This window comes from Rhinolophus sinicus, linkage group LG10 (assembly GCF_036562045.2).
Source record: "Rhinolophus sinicus isolate RSC01 linkage group LG10, ASM3656204v1, whole genome shotgun sequence".
NCBI classification, from domain to species: domain Eukaryota; kingdom Metazoa; phylum Chordata; class Mammalia; order Chiroptera; family Rhinolophidae; genus Rhinolophus; species Rhinolophus sinicus.
In genome coordinates, this window is record NC_133759.1 from 62,615,008 (window position 1) to 62,632,654 (window position 17,647).

Consider the following 17,647-nt stretch of genomic DNA (forward strand, 5'->3'; position numbering starts at 1 on the left):
AATGACACATTTAAATAGAAACAATATAAAAAATCATAGATGCTGTTGGTATTAATGTCACTTGTTGGTAAGAAGGACTTGGAGTGTGACAGCCTTTCTTTCTTTCTTTCTTTCTTTCTTTCTTTCTTTCTTTCTTTCTTTCTTTCTTTCTTTTTAATTTTAACATTTTTAAATTAGTTTCAGGTGTACAAAACAATGTAATAGTTAGACATTTATCATTTATATCCCCACAAAGTGATAACCACTCACACCCCATCTACTAACCCTCTAACATCGCACACAGCCATTACATTTCCATTGTCTCTGTTCCCAATGCTGTACTCCATTTCTTGTAACTATATATAGTTACAAGAAGTGGAGTACAGCATTTGGGAATATATATATATATATATATATATATATATATATATATATATATATATATATAACTGTAACTATATACAAAATTGTTACACTTCTTGTAAATATATATATATATATATATATATATATATATATATATATATATATAAAATTGTAGTTGACATTCATTGCTGTTCAGCTTCAGCTTCAGGTGTACAGTGAAGCCTTTATTTCTTGTACCTCTGGTCCTTTTGCCCCCATCCCTCTCCCTGCCATGTGGCTGGACTGTGACTTAGGCCAAGAGAAAAGTCGGAGACCTTCTAGCTACTCTAACAGATTTCCTTGTCTGTTGCAGTTTTTCAGTGTTATAATCTCTCTTAGTAGCTCATGTCTCCTTTATAGTACTTCCATAATGCTTTCCGAACAGTTAGCCAATGCATTAGTATCACCTCCTCTTTACATTGTAAATTGCTCAAACATGTATTTTCCATTTCTAAAGTGTATCGGTCACACAGGACACGTAGCTGCCATACGAATGTGGATGGAGTTCAATTTAACGGGAAACAGAAGCTAGAGAATGAACAGCAAAGCTGAACTGGCTGCTCATAATTTTCAGATCCCACTCCCCTGGGGTGAGGAGCCATACTGTCACCTGAAACTGGCTTTGAAAGTAGTTATTCTGTTCACACAGCACACTCCACTGGCCACTGGGGAAAATTCACTTCCCATTTGAAAAGTAAATATGGACTCCACTGGCTCGCCACCTAAATCTCACTTCTGATGATTTGGAATTCAGGAGCAGGGATGGCCTTCTTTTGCCCCCACCTTTCATGATGGCTTCAGCTGAAACGTAAGAGTACTTTAAAAGAGGAATAGTGATAGTATCATTTCTGCGCCAGGTAAATCAAATGCCTTGTTCCATTCAGTCCTCACAGTGATGTTTAATACTTGGTACAAAGTAGATATGCACAGTGACCTTTATTTTGTAAATGAGCCCCAGTGAGTTTGGTATTACTATATCTTTATTTTTCAGAAAGTTTGGAGAGGTGAAGCAGTAACTCACTAAAGGCTCCCAAGGAAGTAAGTGGCAGAGCAAAGAGCTGAACCCACCTAACTCCAGACATAACTCTGAACAACTACACTAGACTGCCCCTTTATTAATTACTAAGTTTGTATTTTAATATAAACTAACTAAAATAATACATTAGCTTTATTAAAACAAACATTCTGCATTAAAAGAAAAAAACCCTGTCAGATGATAATTTGTTTCAAAGCCTACTGTACAGGTTGGGCCTTTTTACACCTGACACAGTTTTTGCTAACATTCAACAAAAAGCACAGGTTGTTCCCTGAGCACCTCCTACAATGGAAACTTCAAGGACATGCTGATTTGAATTGGCATCCGCCACATGGCACCAATAGCAATTAGAAGTTAAACAACAGAATGGGCCACGTGTGGCACCGCTGCGATGTAACAACCTTCCCCTTCCAGACAGGTGCAGCCCTGTACAGTGTGCTACAGATAAGGCATGTGAGGCAGGGTGGGCTGGCGTGGAGACTGGCACACTGTGTACTGCGGATCTGAAATATGCTCTTTAAAAACGTGTGAGAGAGACAGAGAGAGAGAGAGAGACAGAGACAGAGACAGAGACAGAGACAGAGACAGAGACAGAGACAGAGACAGAGACAGAGGGAGGAATTTATATGCTAGGCCTGGATAAGAGAATTTGCCCACTGCCATTAACAGCAATCAATTGGTTATGTTTGCCTGGAGCCCAGGGCCAGGAAGAAGGGTGAGATAAGTTCTGAGTTCTACAAGGATAGCACGCTGTGTCGATTAATGTCTGCCCTGGCTGGCATGGGAGGTGACACATTTACTACATGTTTAATTAGGACTAGAACATTCATGAACTGCAGTATCTGTTCATCACCACAGAGGTACCTCAGAGCTGCCACCAGGGCTGAGAGGAAAGATCACAGTGCAGACCTGGGAAATTTCAGTCAGAAAACCATTTGAGCTGTGGAAACACAAGGGTCTGTGGGACTTATCATCAGTTGTAAGCCTGTAGACACTCTTGGGGGGTCCAGATGACAGAAAAGTCACATGGTTGAGAAACTGGAGGGAAAAAGCCAAACACTGCGGCTGAGAATGCAAGTGTATTCCATACCGGCCCAGGAGAACTTGGCAGATTTGCAATTTCTTGGGCTCAGACTCACAGATTTTGGAAATGTGACTATTTAGAAGGCTTCTTATTTTTCTTATCTATTTCCTTCATCCCTTGAAAGTTTTTATCAAACTCTGCTTGAAAATGTCAGCCTGTCTCAGGTGTTCTGAGGGAAAATAAAGAAAGTTTTGGTCAATGTTTAAGTCAGAATATGTGTGTGTTGGGGGGAACTGCCCCCTGGTGGTAGATTTGGAAATCCTTAGACCTGTGTAAGATTCCCAAAAGTGTTCCAGGAAGCACTAAACCCCTCAGGATTTCCAGAGAAGTACTCTGTGGAAACAATTTTACGCTATATAATATATACTGATATATTATTTCATATATTATACATATTATACATATATTATACATATATCATACATATTATATCTCTTTCTTGGTAATTCACAGTATTTATTAGTATGTTAAGTCCTGAAGACGTCCTGCAGCAAAGAAACTATTTCTTTTAATTTCACTGTTTCCTAAATTTATTTGAACATAGAAATAAAATATATTTTTTAAAATTAACCTAACATTTTGGGAAACATAAATTTTAGGGGTGAGGAAAGAATATTGTGTCCATGTTTCCCCTTCCAATATGGAGATTTCTTTTCCAGAGATTTTTCCTGATAAAAATCTCAAAAACTTGCATTTTTATATATAGCATTCTCTTGTATCTCCTTCATGACAACATTAGTAAAAATCCAGGTAAATGTTAAAGAATAATTTCTAGCTTGAAACAAATCATTTACATATTTCAGGTCATAGGCTTCTTCTGAAGAAAAGCTAATAGTCCATCAATGCACTCAAGTCTTCAGTTAGAACTACCCAGTAGAAATCCTAGATGTGTTCCCACAGTGTATCGACAGGTCTCCTGATACTAAAGCTCCTCAGAGTTAAGAGTTGGTGAAAACACAGCGGCTTAGAGAGCTGGGGGCTCCAGAGCCATAGTCCCATGGTTTGTGACAAGATCTGCCTCTCACTAGCTGTGTAACAGTGGCTGTGTTACCGTTACAGCCACAGTTATCTCTGTCCTTGATGTCCTCATCTGTGAAATAGAAATAATAGTATTGCCTAGACCTGTTGAGGATTAAATTAGTTAATACACGTAAAGTCTTAAAAGAGTGCCTGGCACTTGGCCGGTAATTTGATGCTTCTGAATTCACACTATTAAAGTGAGGAGAATGAAACATCCTTTAAAAGGAAAATACTTTTTTTCCCTTTTAAAAATATTGTACTTTTGGGGCCGGCCTGGTGGCTCAGGAGGTTAGAGCTCCGTGCTCCTAACTCCAAAGGCTGCTGGTTTGATTCCCACATGGGCCAGTGGGCTCTCAACCACAAGGTTGTCAGTTCAACTCCTCAAGTCCCATGGGGGATGGTGGGCAGTGCCCCCTGCAACTAAAATTGAACACAGCACCTTGAGCTGAGCTGCCGCTGAGCTCCCCGATGGCTCAGTTGGTTGGAGCGCATACTCTCAACCACAAGGTTGCCAGTTCGATTCCTCGACTCCCGCAAGGGGTGGTGGGCAGCGCTCCCTGCAACTAGCAACAGCAACTGGACCTGGAGCTGAGCTGCGCCCTCCACAACTAAGACTGAAAGGACAACAACTTGACTTGGAAAAAAAAAAAGTCCTGGAAGTACACACTGTTCCCCAATAAAGTCCTGTTCCCCTTCCCCAATAAAATCTTTAAAAAAAATATTATACTTTTGTTTTAAGCCATGAGGCCATTAAGAAATTTTGGCCAACTATCAATAAAATGTATTAGGATGCTATTTTAAGCTATTAACCCCTTTTATTTGGAAATACTTGGGAAGTTTTCCTTAACATTTTTTAAAAATTTGATAAAATATATATAAGATAAAATTTAGCATTTTAACTATTTTAAGTGTATAGTTTGGTGGCATTAAGTACATTTACACTGTTTGACACTCATCACCACCATCCAGCTCCAGAATATTTTCATATTCTCAAAATGACACTGTATCACTAAATGGTAACTCTCCATTTTTCCACTCCAGCCCCTGGCAGCCACCATTTCACTTTCTGTCTATGAGTTTGACTACTTTAGGTACCTCATTTAAGTGTAATCATATAATATTTGTCCTATTGTGTGTGGCTTATTTCACTTAGCATAATATCTTCAAGGTTCATCCATATTGTACCATGTATCAGAATTTCATTCCTTTTTAAGGCAGAATAGCATTTCATTGTAGATATATACATCTTGTTTATCCACTTATCCCTCAATGGACACTTGAGCTATTTATACTTTTGGCTGTTGTGAATAAAGCCGCTGGTCTGCTCAAGTCTCTGCTTACAATGCTTGTGGGTATGTGCCCAGAGGTGGAATTGCTATATCATACGGTAATTCTATGTTTAATTTCTTTGAAAAACCTCCATACTGCTTTCCACAGTAGCTGCACCACTTTAAATTCCCACCATCAGTGCGCAGGATTCCAATTTCTCCACACCCTTACCAAACTTCGTGTGTGTGTGTATGTGTGTGTGTGTCACACACACAATAGCCATTCTAACTGATGTGAAGTGGTATCTCATTGTGGTTTTGATATGCATTTCCCTAATGACTAGTGATATTGAATATTTAACAATTTTTAATGATTTTCAAGCAGACTTCCATAGGAAGAGCACTTAAATTTAATCCCTAGCACTCATCTGACACTTAGATTCTCCTAAATTCATATGCATCCTTGATATTTAAAGTTATTCCTTACCTTGAAAGAAAGGACACATATCTATTGTCTTTTATTTATTTTAATTTAAGAAAATGTTTAACAGTTAACTTTGAGGAGTGGATGATGAGAACTTGTAATTTTCAACATCACAAAATACTTTTAAAGTTTGAATATTTTTACAAAAATCAGGCATTAATTTTGAAATTTAAAAAAATTTTAAATAAGAAAATATTTAAATAGCAGCCACCATTTTGTGAGACTTCAGAACCTAAGGAGAGTCTGTTTGTTTGTTTTAATCAAACTTCAGCAGGAAATTCAGATACCAGCAGAAACATATCAAATTCCTCAATATTTACTATTCTAAATGTCAGTCAGACTCCAAGTATCTGTTTCAAATCCTATTACTCATACTTCATGATTGTCTATTAAATGCTTGGGTAGATGTTTAAATTATTTGTGTTTTCTTTTTAATTTATTAATTAGTATGTTTTTCCTTAAATGTATGTTAATCAAACTGTTTTATCCAAAGTCTAGAAGCTACACATCTTCCAGGGAACTGAAAAATATTCTAGAGCTAAAAAACAAGCAAACAAACTTACTTGCTTCTAAATATGAGAAGAAAATGACCCAATCTAAAGTAATAAATATTTAACTTAATATCTGTAAAAATTAACATATTGTCAACTTCATTAATTGATAAGTCATAGTATTCATTAAACTGTATTATGTTTTAATAAACTAAATAAGCTTTTTGTAATAAACAATTTAAAAAGCTAAATTATAGGGTCTTTAAAAATATAGAGAGTAAAAAATTATTTTTAATGTAGGGTATATTTAATGTGGGGTGCATTTTTATATGCCTGATATCACGTGGGGTGGGTATCTAAATGAAAAGTTCCTAGGGCTGACCCTCATTGTAATAATTCAAATTAAAACAATTAAACACATCAAAAACTGCTCTTCAAAAGACAATGTTGAGAAAGAGAAAAACAAGTTCAAGACCGGGAGAAAATATTTGCAAAGTACACGTCTAATAAAGGACTTGTAACGAGAATATATAAAGAACTCTTAAAACTCAATAAGAAAACAAATCCCCCCCCCCATTGCACAAAAGATTGAATCACAGAGGGTAAGGGGGGTGGGGGGTGGGGGGGTGGGGTGGGTGGGAAATGAGGGTAAGGGGGATCGAATATATGGTGATGGAAGGAGAACTGACTCTGGGTGATGAACACACAATGGGATTTATAGATGATGCAATACAGAATTGTACACCTGAAATCTATGTAATTTTACTAACAATTGTAACCCCAATAAATTTAATAAAATAAAATTTTAAAAAAAAGATTGAATCAGACAATTCACTGAGAAAACATACAGATGGCAAGTAAGAACATGAAAAGATATTCCACATCATCTGTCGTTAGGGAAATGCAAGTTAAAACCACAATGAGTTACTACTACATATCTATTAGGAAGGATAAAATGGAAAAAGACTGATCATACCAAGTACTGACAAGGAGGGGAAGCAATGGGAACTTGTATTCAGTGCAGGTGGTACAAGCACTTTAGAAAAGTTTGGCAATTTCTTAAAAAGTTAAGTATACACCTACCATGTGATCCAGCCATTCCATTCCTAGGTGTTTATCCAAGAGATATGAAACCATATGTCCACATGAGGGCTTGTATATGAATGTTCAAAGTAGAATTATTCATAATAGTGAAAAAGTGGAAATGAGTCAAATCTCCATCAGAGGTGAATAAGCAAATAAACTGGGGTTTATTCATATAATGGAACACAACGCAACAATAGAAAAGAATGGCATATCCATACACACTACAACATGAATGTACCTCAAAATAATTATGTTTGGGGAAAGAAGTACATATTGCCTGAAAATGCAAAATGTTCCTAAAAACAGAAAGCACATCAGTGGTTGCTGTAATCAGATAATAAGATTATGTACTGTATGATTCCATTTACATGAAATGATAGGAAATGCAACTAATGTATAGTGATAGAAATAAGATCAGTCGTTACCTGGGGCAGGGGAGGGGCTGGGCAGGATAGGAGGGAGGGATTACCAACAGGCAGGAGAAAACTTGGGGGAAGATGGATGTTTACATATCTTTTGTGTGTGTGTGCTGCTTTTCAAAAATTATTTTCCAGTTTTATTGAGATATAATTGACATACAGTGATGTATAAGTTTAAGGTGTACAGCATAATGATTTGATATACATATACCATAAAATAATTACTGCAGTAAGTTTAGTTAACACCCATCATCTCATATAGATATAAAAAGAAAAAACAATACTTTTGTCCTTGGGATGAGAATTCTCAGGATTTACTCTCTTAACAACTTTCATATAGATCATATCATCCAGCAGTGTTAACTATAGTCATCACACCATCAACTAATGAACATTTTGTCCCTCGTATTCCTTTATCCTCTAACTGGAAATTTGTACCTCTTGACCACCTTGATCCAATTCCCCCTTCACTTCATCCTCCCACCTTTGGTAACCACAAATCCGATCTCCGTGAATTGGTTTCTTTTTTTTTTTTTTTTAGATTTCACATATAAGTGAGATCACTGGTATTTGTCTCTCTCTGTCTGACTTATTTCACTTAGTATAATGCCCTCGAGGTCATGCGTGTTGTCACAAATGCCAAGATTCCTCTTTTTTATGGCTGAGTAATACTCTTGTGGCATGTGTGTGTGTGTGCGCGCATCTCAAAACATCTTCATCCATTCATCCATGAAGGGACACCTAAGTTGTTTCCATGTTTTGGCTATTGTAAATAATGCTGCAATGAACAAAGGAGTGCAGATATCTCTTCAACATAATGTTTTTGTTTCCTTTGGATATATTCCCAGAAGTGGGATTTCTGGGGCATATGGTAGTTCTATTTTTCACTTCTGAGGAGTCGCTACACTGTTTTCCACAGTAGCTGCACCAGTCTACAGTCCCTCCAACAGTGTACAAGGGTTCCCTTTTCTCCACAAAACAGATGTCTTCATTATCTTGATTATGGTGATGATTTCATGTCAAAATTTATCAAGTTGCACATCTTAAATATGTGCAGTTTATTATATTATAGGTCAGTTATACCTCAATAATGTTATTAAGAAAAGTCCTTAATTATAACAATTCAATGATACACAAGTATATAAAGAAAATTAATCTTTCACCTGACACCATCTATCAGGTAACCATCCTGAGGTTACCCACATGAATAGCCTGGTGTATACAGCCTTCCATACTTTACTTAAACAACCTTATGATCACATTACAGAGTTTAAGCTTTTCGTACAATGGGTGACCCATTAAAATGGGTCTCTTTCTGGGACAGCCAGATGTCTCAGTTGGTTAGAGTGCAAGCTCTGAACAACAGGGTTGCTGGTTCGATTCCCATATGGGCCAGTGAGCTGCGCCCTCCACAACTAGATTGAAGGCAACGAGCTGCCGCTGAGCTTCCAGAGGGGTGGCCGGATGGCTCAGTTGGTTAGAGCACGAGCTCTCAACAACAAGGTTGCCCATTCAATTCCCACAAGGGATGGTGGGCTGCGCCCCCTGCGAATAAAGATTAAAAACAGCAACTGGACTTGGAGCTGAGCTGTGCCCTCCACAACTAGATTGAAGGACAACAACTTGGAACTGATGGGCCCCGCAGAAACACATTGTTCCCCAATAAAAAAAAAAATTACTTTAATAAAAAAAATGAGTCTTTCTGCAAATCAATTAGGGTTTTAAAAAAATCTGATATTATACATGAACATTTCTAGGAAAATTTCTAGGTGTTTTGATAGTGAGATTCATTATTAAAACTAACATGCCTTAAATACTTTACCAAAGAAAGGGATGTAAAACTACAAATAGATGCATTTTGCTTTGTAATAAATTACTAGATAGAGGAGTCAGTCTTCACTAAGGGAGGGGTAAGATCAAATTCTTTCTATATTCAGAGCCTGTTTTTCCACAAGATGTAATTTAATCTAGAAAAGGAAAATTATTTTGTGCTTTAAACTGTAATTAAACACTGACTTCAGGTTAAACATTGCACTGGGATGAGCGAGTTCAACTGCAAACAGATCTTTGAGGATTGTGTTGGTTTCACAAACTAGAAAATTATACCAACTCCAAAGTTTTAGCACAGGTCAGGTTGACGTTAAAAAAAACCCGTCTACTCAAAAAAATTATAAAATATATGCTTACTGTGCATAATGCAAAAAATACACAAGTATACAGGACAAAGATTTTCCTCTCTTGTTCTTTCCCTAATTCCATGTATCAGAAATAACCACCACCAACAATTTGAAGGTATCTTTCCATAATACAATGTATGCATGAATGTTTTCAGGCTTTTATTTTTGTCTGTTCATTTGCTTTGTCTTTAAAGGTTTTTTTGGTGTGGTAAAAATATATATGGCATAAAATCTCCCATTTTAACCATTTTTTATGGTACAATTCAGTGGCATTAATTACACTCACAATGTTGTACAACAATCACCACAATCTATTTCCAAAACTTTTTCATCACTCCAAATAGTACTCATTAATCAATAAACTCCCATTCCTCCCTCATCCCAGCTCCTGGTCATCTCTAATCTACTTTCTATCTACATGAATTAGCCTGTTGGAGATATTGAATGAACTAAGGGGGTGAGGTTGGAGAAAATGACTAGGGCCAGGTCTTACAAATTACCGCCAAGAGTCTGAAATGATCCGGTTTGTACTTAATGTACAAATCAGGTTCTTGGAAACTGACTTTAAGCAAAACGACATATAACAAAGCCAATTTCACAACAGGTTAATTGATGTAAACAAAAGTTAAGTTCCTATGGAGTATTTCTGGTCACAAAACATCGCCAGACTTCTAAATAAAGAACCAAAACACTTCTAATATTACACACTCAAGTAAGTGTGAGCTATACAGACATTTCAGAAAGATGAATAAAACAAGCGAGAGAATGATTTTCCAACCCGCTCATTCCAGGTCAGGGTAGCGGGTGGCAGGAGCCTGTCCCAGCAGCTCGGAGTGCCAGGCGGGCCCCACCCAGACAGGAGGCCTCCCATCGCAGGGCCACTCACAGGCACCCACATTCACTCAGGCTGGGACAATGTAGACACGCCAGCTAACCATCTCTGGATGTGGCTGGAAACTGGAGTCCCGGAAAAAAACTTGCGTGCATGTAAACGTGCAAACTCCTTACCGGGAACGGAGCTTTTTTTTTGTTTCCTTATCAAGGTTATAATGAAAAGATGTCAAATGAAATGACTTTGAGGACCTCATATAATTTAAGAAGATCCCAGATCATTTAAGTCTATGTTTCCCAATACTTCTTTCTCAAAGTGCCTAAATCAATAAGACTTGAGAAACACACTGGACGCCCTGTAATTTTCTTGTATCTCTGCCTGGTGCCCATCTGTGATAGCTACTTGGACCATGAAAATATGCTCAGGGTTAGAAATATCACCCTCCACTTCACTGACATCTCTCAGCCTCTTCAACAGCTCTACCTTTACCTGCACTCCCACCCCCCCAAATAAAAGAAACCCAAACAATTGAAATTTCAATCACAAAATCAGCTAACAATTTTCGAGCACTTTTTATATGCTTGGCATCCTGCCTAGCGCTTTGTACATATTAACTCATTTCATCTATTCAACAACCCTATCATGTAGGGACTAATACTGCCCACGTTTTAGATGAGGAAACTGAGGCAAAGGAAGATTCACCATTTAACCACAGTCACACAAGGGGTAAGTGACAGAGCAAGAATTTCCAGAGTCCGTGTCCTTGACTGCTAGGCTAGGCGGCACTCCTCCCCAGCAGGTGCCATCATGTGCAAACTGCAATCTTACCATTTATTTTACTCAAGAAAACAATTGAAAAGATTGTGTAAATTTTGTCCCTAACTGTTGTACGTTCTACTTGTGCACAATTCATACTTTAGCGGGTTACACCCTTCAAACCACCTTTGCCTGTAAAATGTGAGCTTCTGAGATCAGCTAAAGTAGAAACATCTTCAGATACCATATGGTTTCTGCAGCATTATCATTATTATGGCAAGGCTTGGGCAACCATTGAAATATTAATATTACATTCCCCCTTATTATACTCTGAAAAGCAGTAGAAAATGGAAAAGATAACATAAAGTGTTGACATTAACGATAAAAAGCACACATTTATTATGACTAAGCTAAGAAAGAAAATCATTGTATGTATAAAAATAAGCAGCCATTAGCTTTGCTCAGTTGTCCACTGGACTTAAGCTGGTAAAGTGTTTAATGGCAAATAAAAAGAAAATAATTTTGTGTGTATAAAATATTGAAAATATACGAAATGTGTCTGTGCACAGTACAGTTAGTACATTGTTTATTTTGTTTCTTGTTTTGCTCTCTGAGAAGAGAACCCCTTTATAAAATGTAAGTTTATTATTCAACTTGTGGGCATTCAGCTTTTATTTGAGAGTAGGTGATTAACTACATTTACTAATTTTCCTCCTCATTGCTAGTAACACAACTATTTTGAGAGTGGACTATATCATACCCTACCTATCCCCACTTGGTAAGTCAATGTAGACGGACATATAAACATGCAGAAACCTACTTTCCTCTTCTAATATATCAAAGTTCAGCGTTCACACTGATGTCCGCTTACCCTTAACTAGTGAGTGTTCCCGTGTCTTCCTTCGTTTTCACTGTAATAATCTTCGGGTTTTGTTTGCCATGACAGATGTCATCTTTTTCTTTCACACATTCTGTCTTCTGGGTTTCTCACCAAAGCCTGTAACACAGAAGAGAAAAGCTCCTTAATTTCTGTAGGCACATAGAAAAGAACGAGAGAGGTCCAGTCAGAGACACTTCTAATTTATTTCTCGTTTCCCTCTGGCTGGCTACAGTTAATCACAGTTTTAGAAACTCACCTAATTAGATGAGATTTAGAATAATACAGTCTCAAAATACAGACAAAAGTGGGGCTGTTCTCCATAAGAGCTGAAGACCTGGTCCTGCTTCGGCTTCTTACAGAACGCATTTCATTGCATACATGGTATTAGACTTCTACTGTCTGTAGGAGGAGATTCTGAAGCGCTAAAAGTTACCTACAGTCATGTAAAATCAGGGCTCTCCAAGTGGGAGAAATCAGTAAAACGTCAGCATCTGTGTCTCAGAAAGACTGAACCCAGGATGGCACTCCTGAATCTCGTTTTTAACAGATGTCAGTTGTGGAAAGAATAAAATGCCGGTCATGAATACTGATGAAATTTAGTGTACTGTGCCAGAAGATACTCATTTATATGTGTTCGTGATTCTCCCTACAAAAGAGAAAAAAGAGCTTTTCCCCAGGAGCTCTTCTTACGTTGGGAGGAGCATATCTCCCTTGTCAACTGTGGGCCCAAACCGTGTCACACACACCAGTGTGTAGAAACTGGACAAGAGGAAGAGGGCAGGAGCAGCAGAGGTGGTGTGCACTGCCTTAGCGTGGGGTTAAGTGACACTCCACGGCTTCACCTTCTCCACTGCACCTCCCATCCCACCCGACCCTCTGCCCTCCCTAGATGTAGACGCAGGCACCAGGTGACAGCCTGTGGCAGGAAGCAGAAAGAACTCAGTACGATTAATTCACAGGCAACTTGGCCGTGCTCTCCTTAACGGTGCCATAGGATGAACTCATTTTTTTCTATCAGAAACTAAATATTCAAGTTGCTTAGCTATACACAATGAGAGCACTGCGTAGGTCAGGAGTTTCTTGTGGGCAATATTTTTCAGTATCCTTGTAGGAGGAAAATGACTCTTAAAGCTAGTAAGAGGCTAATTTTATGGTAGGTGTTTTAAATTAAACATTAAAATGTTAACAAAATTAAATTTGAATACTGACATCTAATGTTCATAGAGCGTAGTCAAGGGAATGGGGTTGTGGGGGCAGAGCCCCAAAAAAGTAGTTTCCAGGCTCTCGGCCTCACATAGAAAGGTGTTGGCTCAGGTAGTAAATGGCCAACTGTGATTGCATGGCCATCAGCTGTGGCTAGTTGGCCGTCAGCTGTAACCAGTGAGCCATTGGCCACAATATAACTGCTGTGGCTATGCTAGGAGAGAGAAGGAGAAGAATGGGGGCTAGCAAGAAGATGGCGGCTGGGCTGGCAAACGTGGATGGCGGTTTGCGGACAGTGTGAATCCAGCCTCCAGTGAGAGTATAGTGCCGCCAGAGAGAATATAGTGGTATGACTCCCCTATCTATGGCTCCTTGTGTGTTCCTTTTTGGCCTCACCATATCCTGCGTTCTTGTATGGGGAGTGGGAGCAGAGACCCCGCAGGCCGTCCCGCACGACAAATGGCGCAGCGAGCAGGGTCCCCCGCACGACACATGGCGTAGTCGGCAGGATATGGTGCCGGCCAAAGCTCCCCGAAGGACGGTGGAGCAGTTTGTGTGTATGAACACTCAGTCTCAGGAAGACCAGGAGGAGCAGCTGCCAGAGAGCTGGACCCCCGTGGAGGGGTGGGAGGACGTGGACGGTTCTCCCACCAGCACAGGAAAAGCCATGCAGCTGCTGGAGAGATGGAGCCCCGTGGAGAGGTGGAAAGATGTGGACGGTTCCCCAACCAGCACAGGCCGGAGAAAGCAAAGGTCGTTGCAGCCCTGTGGGCTGGGGAAGTTCCTGCTCAGGCAGCCCGGATGCAGGACTTATAGTCCCAGGAGGTAACGCTTGCTGAGTCCTCTGTGGGAGATGAGGGTGAGGTCAAGGTCGTCCCTCACCCCAGGACAGTCCTGGCGAATGACTATGGACTATGGGGAATTGCCTTCCATCCCTAATTTAATGGACCGCTTGACTGTTTGTTTGGGAACTGTTGTTAGTGGAACTGGGGGATATTTGCTTTTGTCTCTTGACTGGCCGCCATTGAGAATATGTAAGCACCTTGATTGTGAGTCGCTGTTGTTCCAGCAGGGTACCCTGAGAGGCACAGAGAGAGTGGCAGTGCCCTAAGAGCCCTGGCTGAGTCCAGGAAGTCTGGCTGAGCCCTGAAGATACCCTGGCTGTGCCCAGGAAGTCGGGCTGTTCCCAGAGAGAGTGGCAGTGCCCTGAGAGCCCTGGCTGAGTCCAGGAAGTCTGGCTGAGCCCTGAAGATACCCTGGCTGTGCCCAGGAAGTCAGGCTCTTCCCAGAAAGAGTGGCAGTGCCCTGAGAGCCCTGGCTGTGTCCAGGAAGTGTGGCTGTGCCCAGAGAGAGTGGCAGTGCCCTCAGAGCCCTGGCTGTGTCCAGGAAGTGTGGCTGTGGCAGTACCCTGAAAGCCCTGGCTGTGCCCAGGAAGTCGGGCTGTTCCCAGAGAGAGTGGCAGTGCCCTGAGAAATCCTAGCTGTGCCCGGGGAAACTAGTGGTACCCTAAGAAGTCCAGGAAGTCTGGCTGTGCCCAGAAGTACTGGTGGTGCCCTGAGAAACCCTGGCTGTGTCCGGGAAGACAGGTGGTACCCTAAGAAGTCCAGGAAGTCTGGCCGTGCCCAGAAGTACTGGTGGTGCCCTGAGAAACCCTGGCTGTGCCCAGAGAGCCTAGTTGTGTCCAGGATATTGCATTCACCCCGAGGCTCCTCGCACAGGTCCCCTCGCGGAAGACGCTTGTCGCGTAGATTGTGAGGCGAGAGCCTGCAGGGGTGGAGTGTGGGGGCAGAGCCCCAAAAAAGTAGTTTCCAGGCTCTCGGCCTCACATAGAAAGGTGTTGGCTCAGGTAGTAAATGGCCAACTGTGATTGCATGGCCATCAGCTGTGGCTAGTTGGCCGTCAGCTGTAACCAGTGAGCCATTGGCCACAATATAACTGCTGTGGCTACGCTAGCAGAGAAGGAAAAGAATGGGGGCTAGCAAGAAGATGGCGGCTGGGCTGGCAAACGTGGATGGCGGTTTGCGGACAGTGTGAATCCAGCCTCCAGTGAGTATAGTGCCGCCAGAGAGAATATAGTGGTATGACTCCCCTATCTATGGCTCCTTGTGTGTTCCTTTTTGGCCTCACCATATCCTGCGTTCTTGTATGGGGAGTGGGAGCAGAGACCCTGCAGGCCGTCCCGCACGACAGGGGTAATGGTTTGGGTGGCACTCAATCAAAACGAAAACCTCTCACACTCAGTCATCCCTTTAATTCCCGCGACTTTTAGATAAAACATTGGGCTTAGAAAGAACACAGTAGAGATATGTTGTAATCCAAGCATCTACTTCACAGATGAGATAAATGAGGCTCAGAGAGAGAGAAAGTGACTTGCGAAAGTTTACACAGGCCACTGGCACTGGAATGACTCAGTACATTTTCCACTTTATTGAACTGTCACTCCATAACTGTCATGTGTCCCCCAGGGTAAAGTTCCTTCAGGAGGTAAGCCTTGTAACTAATGACAAAGTAAGCAGCATCCAGTATCACGTGTAAGGAGCTAGTTAAGTCCTTTAATTCTTTAGCTGTGTTAACGAAGACTGCACAGCTGATGTCAGCTCAGCTCCCAAGGGCAGAAAAGAGAAATAAACATGCTTCTGATTGCCTAGGAAAGCTACCATAGAGTGTCCTGGTACATCACTGACATTGCTGCTAATGAGTCTAGAAACTCCAAAAATAATACAGGCATTATTATATCCCAAAGACAAGGAAACTGAGTCAGGCAAATCCAACACCTCGTCTAAGGTTGCACACAGCTGGCAAGTTCTCTGCGTCCATGGCCCCAGCACACTGACTTCCTGTCTGTGATGAGCAGCACGACAAACCAAGAAATCTCTTTGAAAACCCCAGAGCCCATGTCGTGCCGGGGACCCTGCTCGCTGCACCATTTGTCGTGCAGGGAGGCCTGTGGGGTCTCTGCTCCCGCTCCCCATACAAGAACGCAGGATATGGTGAGGCCAAAAAGGAACACACAAGGAGCCATAGATAGGGGAGTCATACTAGTATATTCTCGCTGGCGGCACTATACTCTCACTGGAGGCTGGATCCACACTGTCCGCAAACCGCCATCCACACTTGCCAGCCCAGCCACCATCTTCTTGCTAGCCCCCATTCTTCTCTCTTCCTTCTCTGCTAGCGTAGCCACAGCAGTTATATTAGTGGCCAATGGCTCACTGGTTACAGCTGACGGCCAACTAGCCACAGCTGATGGCCATGCAATCACAGTTGGCCATTTACTACCTGAGCCAGCACCTGTCTATGTGAGGCCGAGAGCCTGGAAACTACTTTCTGAGGCTCTGCCCCCACAGCCCAGGAACAGAAACAGAACGGAGAGTATTTGGAAGGAGACTAAAGAAAGAGAGGAAAGATGAGCTAAGAGCATTATGGGAATGGATTCTACAATGACTCTGAACATGCATGAGGGATATGTCTTAAGATCTTTGAACATATCAAATATGCAAATGCAACTAGAGTAGATCATATACCTTCACTCGTAAAATTCTGTGCAAGATACTTGTGACACTAGGTACCTGAGGATGAGCAAAGAAGTTCAAGGTCTTAGTGAGTTAGGGTGGATGAGTTATGATCACCCACCGGACTAGTTTGCTTGGGCTGCCATAACAAAATGTCACAGACTGAGTGGCTTAAACAACAGACATTTATTTTCTCACAGTTCAGGAAGCTACAAGTTCAAGATCAAGGTACTGGCTGGGTTCATTTCTCCTGACTCTCTCTCCTTGCCCTCTTGCTGCCTCTTCACTTAGTCTTCTCTCTGTGTGCACCCATCCCTGGTGTCTTTTTGTGTTCAAATTTCCTTTGCGAATAAGGACACCAGTCAAACTGGATCAGGACTCACAATAACAGCCTCAGTTTAACGTAATCATCTTTTCAAAGGCCCTGTTTCTATATATAGTCCCATCCTGAGGTACTAGAGGTTAGAGCTTCAACATAGGCATTTTGGGAGGACACGATTCAGCCTATAACACCCACCAAGTAACTAGTTCTGGTGCCACAATAATGAAAATCTCGGCACTAAAAAAGTGACAACCCACTACATGCCATCAACCTTCAGTGTCACTCATGAAGAACACCCTCTAACATTTGAATTCAGGAATTTAAGACTTAATTATAGATTTTAGGTTTTGTTTTGTATTTTGTTTGTTTGGGGTTTTTTTAAGGAGGGAAGGGCCATAATTAAATAAACCTTGTTCACAATTATCTAAACCAGGGGTCAGAAAACTGACTACAAATCAAATACAGCCTACTGTCCATTTTTGTAAATAAAGTTTTATTGGTACACAGCCAATGTCCATTAATTTACGGATTATCTATGGCTGCTGTGGAACTACAACTGCACAGTAGAATAGTTGTGACAGACACACAGGGCCAAAAGTATTTACTATATAGCCCTTCAAAGAGACAGTTTGCCAACTTCTGATTTAAGCTGTTATTCGGGTTTCTTTTATTATAGGACTCCTTAGGATCTTG

General features: G+C 41.0%; 1 protein-coding gene across 4 annotated transcripts in view; it reads right to left on the reverse strand.

The window, feature by feature from the left end:
- The window catches only part of FRMD4B (FERM domain containing 4B), a 375,301-nt gene that overhangs the window by 232,316 nt on the left and 125,338 nt on the right, over window positions 1–17,647 (reverse strand). For all 4 annotated transcript variants that reach the window (XM_019711733.2, XM_019711732.2, XM_074313267.1 and 1 more), the window contains one exon: window positions 11,909–12,034. The gene's annotated coding sequence lies outside the window, so the exon portion shown is untranslated. The remainder of the gene's footprint in view (window positions 1–11,908; window positions 12,035–17,647) is intronic.